The sequence below is a fragment of the Pongo abelii genome, chromosome 15, assembly GCF_028885655.2.
Source record: "Pongo abelii isolate AG06213 chromosome 15, NHGRI_mPonAbe1-v2.0_pri, whole genome shotgun sequence".
Classification (NCBI taxonomy): domain Eukaryota; kingdom Metazoa; phylum Chordata; class Mammalia; order Primates; family Hominidae; genus Pongo; species Pongo abelii.
This window is the reverse complement of record NC_072000.2, coordinates 39643571-39652879: the sequence shown is the minus strand read 5'-3', so window position 1 is coordinate 39652879 and position 9309 is coordinate 39643571. Positions and strand designations below refer to the sequence as shown.

The following is a 9309-nucleotide window of genomic DNA, read 5'->3' as shown; positions in this document are numbered from 1 at the left end:
TATACAGCTCTGTCACACTACAAATTCTTGGAATTCCAGTTGTTTTCACATTTCATTCCGAAAATATTACATAAACTCCTGAAACCACCTTGTTAGAGAGAATTTACAGACAAGCAGCACTAAGACACCCAGAGCCCTTAGAAGTTAAAAATATAACACCTTCTTAAATTGAATTTATATGCTGCATAAATGTAATTTATATACTACAATGCAGAAAATATCCAATGCGAAGTTTCTTGGGATATACAAAAATAGATACAAACACACATAATCTATTTCTTTCTTTTAGTACCCCTTTTTTCTTTTTGCATTTTTGGATGACTGCTAAGTTTCCTGATATTTATAGAGAAGAATAAAGTCAAAAAGACAAGAACCCAAGCCTTCCACAGACCTTGTTTATTTCCAAGGGGTCATTTTGCACCAGCAGCTGTCTTTCATAAAGAAAGACCACTGCTCATAGAAGGTTGGGTTTTCTCTCTCAATCACAGTGTCAAGTAATTTCAGACTAATAAACCATGCTCTAGCATTACGTGTATCAGATATTCCTCAGGAAACAAGGATGGTCATATCTTTAAGTGCTTTTTTTTAAGATTGTTCTGAACTTTCTTACGTGTTCATCAAAAGATGACAGCTTAGTATCTGTTATTAACATAAGAAAACTGATTTGTAGATAGTTTGCTCAGATCCAATCAAAGGAAGCCTCCCTTTCTGTTAATTGGATAATTAATGGCATTTTTAAAACCAGCACTGATCCAAGTATCTTTTATGCTCATTGGCAGATTGATTATCCAGGAAGAAGTTCTCTGTTATCTTTATTATCCATTTGGATGGGAAGGAAGGCCTTGGGGAAGGGACAAAAGGATTAGCTTTGTTTACTCCCCACTCTACCCTTTCAACATTCAGCCTCCTTTGTGAGTTGGCTGTGATTTGAGTCTTAGAAAGGATGAATCTTGACAAAAATCTTTAATAGAATTAAAATCTATTTCAGGCATCAAAAATAGAGTTTTATGTCTGTGCATTCACGGTTTCTTGGGGGGAGGGGCCTAAAACTATTGCCTATATTTATCTGCCAAGCCTTTTTTCTATATCCCTGCCTCCCGCCCCCACCTCCATCTCTCTCATATTTCTATGACTAAAAGACAAAACCATGGGCTGGTTACTGCAACAGTATCATTTATTTGTGTTCTTCAAGCAGCCTGCAACACAGCCAGAAGATAATGGACACCTCATTTATTCAAGCTCTGAATGATCATATTTAATTCCCGGTGACAGCTGTCTTCCCCACATTAGCATTGCAAATAAGTTCGGTTTTGTAATGGCCTTCTATTGAACATGATTCAATTATGTGTGGTCCGTATCGAGGCAGGATGCGGTCTTAGTATCTATAGCAATATTTCTGCAAGCTGCTGCTCTTTACACTGCTCACATTTAAGCTGGCTGTTTACCACAATGCTTTCCTTGAACTATGTTGAACTCCATACACTTTAAAATAAAATAAAGAGGAATGAATGTAATTTGAAAAAGCAGTTACTGGGTGTATAGATATTATATACCTCCTCCCCTTTACATATATAATCAACCTGGAAGCACTTGGAAAAAATTGCCAATTGTCCCATTTTACAACCCAGATAATAAAATCATTATGACTAATTAAATGATTAGACAATGCTAGACACACTGGGGTTCAATGCCCGGTTTTACGTATCACTAACAACACACCATCAGGCATTAAGGCAATCAGTCTGAATTCAGAGTTATTTTCTTGTAATAGAGGTGAGAAACCAGAGCCTGGAAGAAAAGCAGCTTCTTCACGGACTGAAGGAAGATTCTAAAGTAACAAGATCTTAGGAAGGGGTGAAATGCAGTTCTCTATCCTCAAAAACGTACACCTTGCCAATTGGCTTCTGCCTTCAGAAGTTCATCTGCAGATGCAGCCACCACCTGGATTTCCATGGGGTCCTCCAGCCCTGCCAGCTGTGGACCCCGCATGTTATGGAAAGAGGTCGCTGGGTAGGCAGAGGGGCTACTCACCCAGACTCCATAAGACATTATCAGAGACCCTATGTCACAGTGACTCTGAAGCCAGCTGAGCTGGCTGCCCATTGTGACTCGTGGTCTCCAAAGGGACAAAAGCTCTCAGAGTTTTTACCTCTGATGTGAGGAAAGAGCACTCATTCCTCAGGCCTCGAGCTTGCAGGCAGAACAACTTACCTAGATAGGACTCCTGGCTTCCTCATTGCAAGGCGTGAGTGACTGGCTGGTAGGGCTGGAAGCAGGAACTTGGCAGCCTTGAATCAGCTCTTTTCCCCTTTGGCTGTCTCTGCCTGTCGAAAGGGCGCATTCTGGTCTGGTGCCTCGGCCATGTAGAGAGCTTAGTGGTGCAGAGCTGCCAAAGAGGCCAGACATTTGGGAGGTTACATTCAATTCCTGGAAGAGTTAATAAGTGTACTTGACTCTAAGTCATGACCTCCAACAACACCTTTCTCAGTTTAAAAAAAAAAAAAAAAAAAGTTGGTATCATCCATCTGATTCCTGGGTCTGTCTCTCAGTTGGTTGGGAGATGAGGGAAAAGAGAGTTACCTATTGGGCCCAGCCCTTACACTGCCAGCTCAATCCTTCCCCTGCTGTTTGACATTAGCATAATGTGGGGCAGTGCTTATCAGACTTTAATTGCGCATGCACATCACCTGGCGATCTTGTTAAACTGCAGATTCTGATTCAGTATGTCTGGGATGGGGCCTGCGATGCTACATTTCTAACAGGTGCCTAGGTAATGCCGATGCTGCTGGTCCACGGACCATGCTTTGATAGCAAGAATTTAAAATGTGGTCTCCAAAACCGAGAGAATTCACAGCAGACCCGGCTGCAATGAGAAGTGGGGGCAAGGTATTCTGTATCCTCTTCCTTCCCTTAAGGTGGGGATCTGCACATTTTGTCATGGATTATTATCATCTGGAAAGTTCGCAGACTCAGATTACTGAGACTCACTCACAAGAATTTTTGCTCAGCAAGACTGGGGTCTAGGGATCTGCATTTTTAAGAAGGCTTTTCACGTGTAATATGTCTTCTAACAGGTTATTCTCATGCAGATGGTCCTAGAACCACACTCTGACACAGGCTAAAGAGTCAGAAGATTCTTGCCTAGAACTACTCAATAATGCCACCTTTCTCTGTATGGCTTGTTACATGTTGCAAATTTGCCAACCATACATCTGATAAGGGGTTAATATCCAAAGTAATTATACATAATGAATTCAAATAACTCAGTAGCAAGGAAAAAAACACCTTGATCAAAAAATGGGCAAAGGATCTGATCAGACACTTCTCAAAAGAAGACATACAAATGACCAACAGGTCTATGAAAAAATTATCAACATCACTAATCATCAGGGAAATGCAAATCTAAACCACAATGAGATATCACCTCACACCTGTTAGAATAGCTATTATTCAAAAGATGAAAGATAACAATTGTTGGCAAGGATATGGAGAAAAGGGAGCCCTTGTTCACTGTTGGCGGGAATGAAAATCAGTACAGCCATTATAGAAAACAGTTTGGAGGGTCCTCAAAAAGTTAAAAATAGAACCACCATATGATCCAGCAATCCCACTTCTGGGTATTTATCCAAAGGAAATGAAATCAGTTATGTCAAAGAGATATCTGCACTCCCAGGTTCACTGCAGCATTATTCACAATTGCCAGGATATGGAATCAATCAATCTAGTCCATCAAAGGATGAATGGATAAAGAAAATGTGGCATTTATGTACATAGGAATACTGTTCAGCCTGAAAAGGAAAAAAAACTCTTGCCATTTGCAACATCGTAATGAATCTGGAGGACATGATGATAAGTGAAATGAGCTAGACATAGCAAGACAAATACTGCATGATCTCACTTATATGTGGAATCTAAAAATGTCAATGTCATAGAAGCGGAGAGTAGAATGGTGGCTGCAAAGGGCTGGGATGGTGGGGGTGGGGGAGAGATGTTGGTTAAAGGGTACAAAGTTTTAGTTAAGTCAGATGAATAAGTTTTGGAGATCTCTTGTACAGTATGGTGACTGCAGTTAATAATAATATATACTTTAAAATTAAGAATGTAGATCTTAAATGTTCTTACCACAAAAATGTTAAGTATGTGTTAATTAACTTGATTTAATCATTTCACAATGTATATATATATATGAAAACATCACATTGTATACAATAAATGTGTATAATTTCATGTCATTTATACCTTAATAGAGCTGGGGGGAATCTTTTTTAAAAAAGAAAATTCCCTATTATATTTAAATCTGCAAACTAGATGTTACTGAAAGACTTCTCATAATACTTTGCCCAAACTGTTATTTATACTCTCCAATGGCATCAGACAAAACTGTAGCCACAAGATTGCCCTTTCTTTCCTATGAGCTAGGGAAGCTTATTAGAGGGGCAAGGACACTGATATCTTGAAAAGACGTTGCATTTTAACACGCAAAGAATTACAGAGACAGAAGCAACATACAGCAAAAAGTAAGTGAGAATGTGAGCCTCTTTTCTTTAACCACAGAGCATGAGTAAATAAGTAAATAGTATATAGACATTAAAATTTTACCATTGGCTGTTCATAGCTCACTATATGCCATATTCACTAAGGGAATTTCTCATCCTAAAACACCATGTCTATCAGAATGATGAAATAGCTCTCTCTGGTACCTTGCAGACTTGGGGGATCCTTTGAAGGATGCCTCCCTATTCTATCCTGACTCCTATTTCCTGTATTTATTTTCTGCAGCCATTTTCTTAGGCGTATAAAATAAATCATTCTACTTGGTTCCTCCAGACATCTACTGATAAGTCTACTCTAACTTGTTCAGTTTCTCACAGCTACACTACAATTCCTAGCAGAATCTTTAACTTTTCCAACTTTTCCTTCCTTTTTTTTCTTCTTGTGACTCTCTGGTTGTACTCTAGGTATTCTAATCCCACCCTTTCTCTTGTTAGCTCCAATGATATCCCATGTCTCAAACCATCCTGTATTTTTTTTTGTGTGTGTGTATGTGTATGTGACAGATTCTCGCTCTGTCACCCAGGCTGGTGCAATCTCAGCTCACAGCAACCTCTGCCTCCCAGGTTCAAGCGATTCTCCTGCCTAACCCTCCTGAGTGGCTGGGACTGCAGGCAAATGCCACCACACCCAACTAATTTTTGTATTTTTTGTAGAGATGGGGTTTCACCATGTTGGCCAGGCTGGTCTCAAACTCCTGACCTGGAGTGATCTGCCCACCTCAGCCTCCCAAAGTGCTGGGATTACTGGAGTGAGACACTGCACCTGACCCTTTTTGTTCTTTCATCTCAGAGTTTCTCACATCCCAGGATGGCATCATCCCAATGCCTGAAGTAATACATAAACAGTCTCTCCTTTCTCAAAAGGAAAAACACTTTTTTTTTTAATTTTATTTATTTATTTTTTTTTTCTGAGACTGAGTCTCACTCTATCGCCCAGGCTGGACTGCAGCGGGATGATCTCAGCTCACTGAAACCTCTGCCTCCCGGGTTCAAGCAATTCTCCTGCCTTAGACTCCTGTGTAGCTGGGATTACAGGTGTGTAACAACACACCCAGCTAATTTTTGTATTTTTAGTAGAGACAGGGTTTCATCATGTTGGCCAGGCTGGTCTCAAACTCCTGACCTCAGGTGATCCACCTGCCTCAGCCTCCCAAAGTGCTGGGATTACAGGCATGAGCCACCATGCCCAGCCAGGAAAAACACTTCTTGAAAGGAAAATAAACATAGTCCCAAGGTGAACTCCTACAGGATAAATCCAAAGTATTTCTGCCATGTGTTTTACCATAGTGCCTTAGTCCAATTGTGCTGCTATAACAAAATATCTGAGACTGGGTAATTTATAAACAGCATAAATTTATTCCTTACAGTTCTGGAGGCTGGGAAGTCCAAGATCAAGGCATCAGCAGACTCGGTGTCTGGTGAGGGCTGCTCTCTGCTTCCAAGATGGTGCCTATCACTGTGTCTTCAAAGGCAGTAGGCAGAAGGGCAAGAGGACAAAAAAGAGGCCAAACTCCCTCCGTCAAGCCCTTTAAAAGAGTACTAATCCCATTCATGAGGGCATACCTCTCATGATTAATCACCTCCTAAAGGCCCCATCTTTCATACTATCACCTTGGTAATTAGGTTTCAATATGTGAATTTCAGAGGAACACATAATTCAGACCATAGCATACAGGAAGGGTGAGATATGCATATCTCTTTGACAGCCATGTTCTCCAATATGGCCAAAGTCCAGTTGTCCATTGCCCCTAATCTCCACCCCATCTCATTTCATTAAGCTGTTAAGTCAATTTAGACACTGAAGTTAAACCAGGTGCAGTGGCTCACACCCGTAATCCCAGCACTTTGGGAGTCTGAGGCAGGTGAATCACCAGAGGTCAGGAGTTCAAGATCAGCCTGGCCAACATGGCGAAACCCCATCTCTACTAAAAATACAAAAATTACTCAGGCGTGGTGGCGCATGCCCAGCTACCTGGGAGCCTGAGGCACAAGAATTGGTTGAACCTGGGAGGCAGAGGTTGCAGTGAGCCAAGATCGTGCCACTGCTCTCCAGCCTGAGCAAGACACCATCAGAAAAGAAAGGAAAGAAAGAAAGAAAGAAAGAGAGAAAGAGAGAAAGAGAGAAAGAGAGAAAGAGAGAGAAAGAGAGAAAGCGGGAAAGAAAGAAAGAGAAAGAGAGAGAGAGAAAGAGAAAGAAAGAAAGAGAGAAACTAAAGATAAATATGGTCATTCCTTTACTTCAGTGTCACTTAATAAAGGCATTCCTTTTGTTGATTACATTAGCAAACAGAAAACACAATAGGATAATGGGAGTTTGTTGGGTAAAAATGCAGAAGTCATCACAGAGAACATTCTAAAATTCTGCATTGCATGGGTAACCACTCACCCTGTAAATCCAAAGGCATTTTGATTTTACCTCCCACCCATTACACCCCAGCTTACCCTTCCCGCATCTCACTGCAGCAAACTTTGGCATCTTTGCCTCATGTCCCAATCCTTCACTTCTTTACACTTTCCCAAGATGCCTGAACTCAATAAATTGCATGCTCCCTGGCTTGCAATTACCCTTGACTATGGCTTCTTCTGCCCTGGAAGTGACCGTGACTGGAGTCTTTTCCAGACCCATCTCCTGCCTTTGCACTTCCATCACTGCGCATTCCTCCTCCAGGTCCCCTGCTCTGCCTTTCACATTCCTCTCCCAGTGATTGGGAGGTGGGCCATGAAGCTAAACCTCCTTTTCCCACACAGTAACACACAGAAGCTGTCTCAGCAACAGGGCCTGGCAGGAGCACGAGGCCTCATTTCAGAACCTACCTCTGAGGCCAAAGGAGTCCCTGACAGGAGTCACTGTACCATGCCCATGAGACTCTCGGCAGCCCCAAACCACTTCAGACTACTTCAAACCAATCTTCCAGGCACTTCTCAGGAGGCTGGCTCCACTTCAGCAAAGTGCCTTGCACTGAAAGACAAATTTTCCATTGGTGACTAGTGCAGTTAATGAGAGCGCTGGACACTCTGGCACTAAGGAAATTAGCCAGAATTTAATTCTGCCAATAAATTGCCTTGGGCTTGATATCTCACCACATGCATCCCTCGGGACTGCTTTAAATTGTGGGTGTGTTTTTAAGTCTTCAAATAATCAGACTATATTGGCTCCAAGACTGTAATAAAATGTCTTTGCTATATAAAGCAGAATCTGTTCAGCACTTAGTATCTTCTCTGTAACAATTTGCCACACCCCAAGACATGCACGTTTGCGATGGGTGTAAAACCAGCCAGAGACACACAGTGGCAATGTGTGCCACATGTTCAGTTTTGTCCTTGGCCTCTCTCCATTTTTATTTCCTTAACCATCATCTCATGAGAGTACCTCTTAATGCGGTGAATGTGACTTGTTTGACTTAAAATCAGGTACATTTTCCATAGGTTAACAAATTGTTTGTAGTTATCGCTTGGAAATTTCCTTTACTTTTTAGTAGTTTTTTCTGATTATGTAAATTTTATCCAAGCCTCAAATATATAGTGCCGGCAGTGTAACAACTAGAAATAAATGAATACACTGCATACACATTTTTTTATTTTGAGGAAAACAAGAGGGTTCAGTTATTTCAGGCCTCCAATTTTGTGTCATTATCTCCCCCTGAAAAATAACGTGACATCCAGCACTTTCAGTTCATCAGGAGGCCTCAGTTACCACCCTCATCTGAGAAGCACCATGCTCTTTATTTTGAAGAACCTACTCCCATCTGCCCACACATGAGAAGTACCTGCATCCAGGAAAACAGTAAATGCAAGAAAGTCAATAACAAATAAAATTAAAATCTCAGCATTACTTCCAATCACTTTTTACACACCTAGATACATGCAAATGCATCTCTGTATATCTGTATGTAGATATATTACTTATTTGTTTTATGTTTGGGAATCATACTATATGTATTATTTTATAACTTGCTTTTTCCATTTAACAACATCTATGAGGACTTTTTTCATGCATGCTTACTTTTTATATGTTTGCCTATAACTAGAAAATATATTTAATAAACAGTTTTTTTCCAAAGCAAAATCAATATACTACCTTAGCCAGAAACATATGACAAACCTAAAGCAGATGATTGTTCCATTAACTAAATTTTAATTTTTTCTTTCTATTTAATAAATGATTAGATAATCAAGTTTGTTTTTTCTGTTAAAAAGAAACAGTGTTCAGAACAAGGTTATTCTCCCAAGAAAGACTGGTTATTCCTGAAGTTAAGAAAAAAAGTTAAAAATTTTATATAAAAGTATTTAATGAATTTATATAAAAAATTATGTAATTAAATATCTAGTAATTCATGCATTATACCATATTATCTTATGTGAATATAAATCTTTCTATGAAACTTGTGATAATGTTGAATAATGCTTCTAAAATCATCCCCTGCCTATATACAACATGATATTCCAACATGAAAAAATTATTCAGAAATGGTAACATACAGCAGGTACAAAGTGGAGCACTTTAACTCTGTAGACTTAGAGTCAGAAGTTATAGGCAGGTCAAAAATTATGTGTCCCTGTTCACTTACTTTTTTTAAGTTGGACAAACAATTCAGCACTGTTGGAGAGACCCCCAAATCCATTCAAACATGGATGAAAAAATCCATTGTCTCTGTAAAAGAAATCCTTTTCTTGAAATAGCTGCCAAAGAGAAGCCACCAGCTGGCCTGATGGTTTGGCCAGCAAAGCCAGCTAATGTGGAGATGATTATCAGATG

The 9309-nt window shown here is 40.1% G+C and overlaps 1 long non-coding RNA gene across 1 annotated transcript; it reads right to left on the bottom strand.

The window, feature by feature from the left end:
• Window positions 1-321: 321 nt before the first annotated feature.
• On the bottom strand, window positions 322-7512 carry LOC129049749 (uncharacterized). The gene is made up of 3 exons (XR_008513051.2): window positions 7368-7512; window positions 2212-2386; window positions 322-1482 (listed from the first exon to the last, which is right to left on the bottom strand). It is a non-coding gene; the product is annotated as an uncharacterized LOC129049749 (long non-coding RNA).
• Window positions 7513-9309: the final 1797 nt, after the last annotated feature.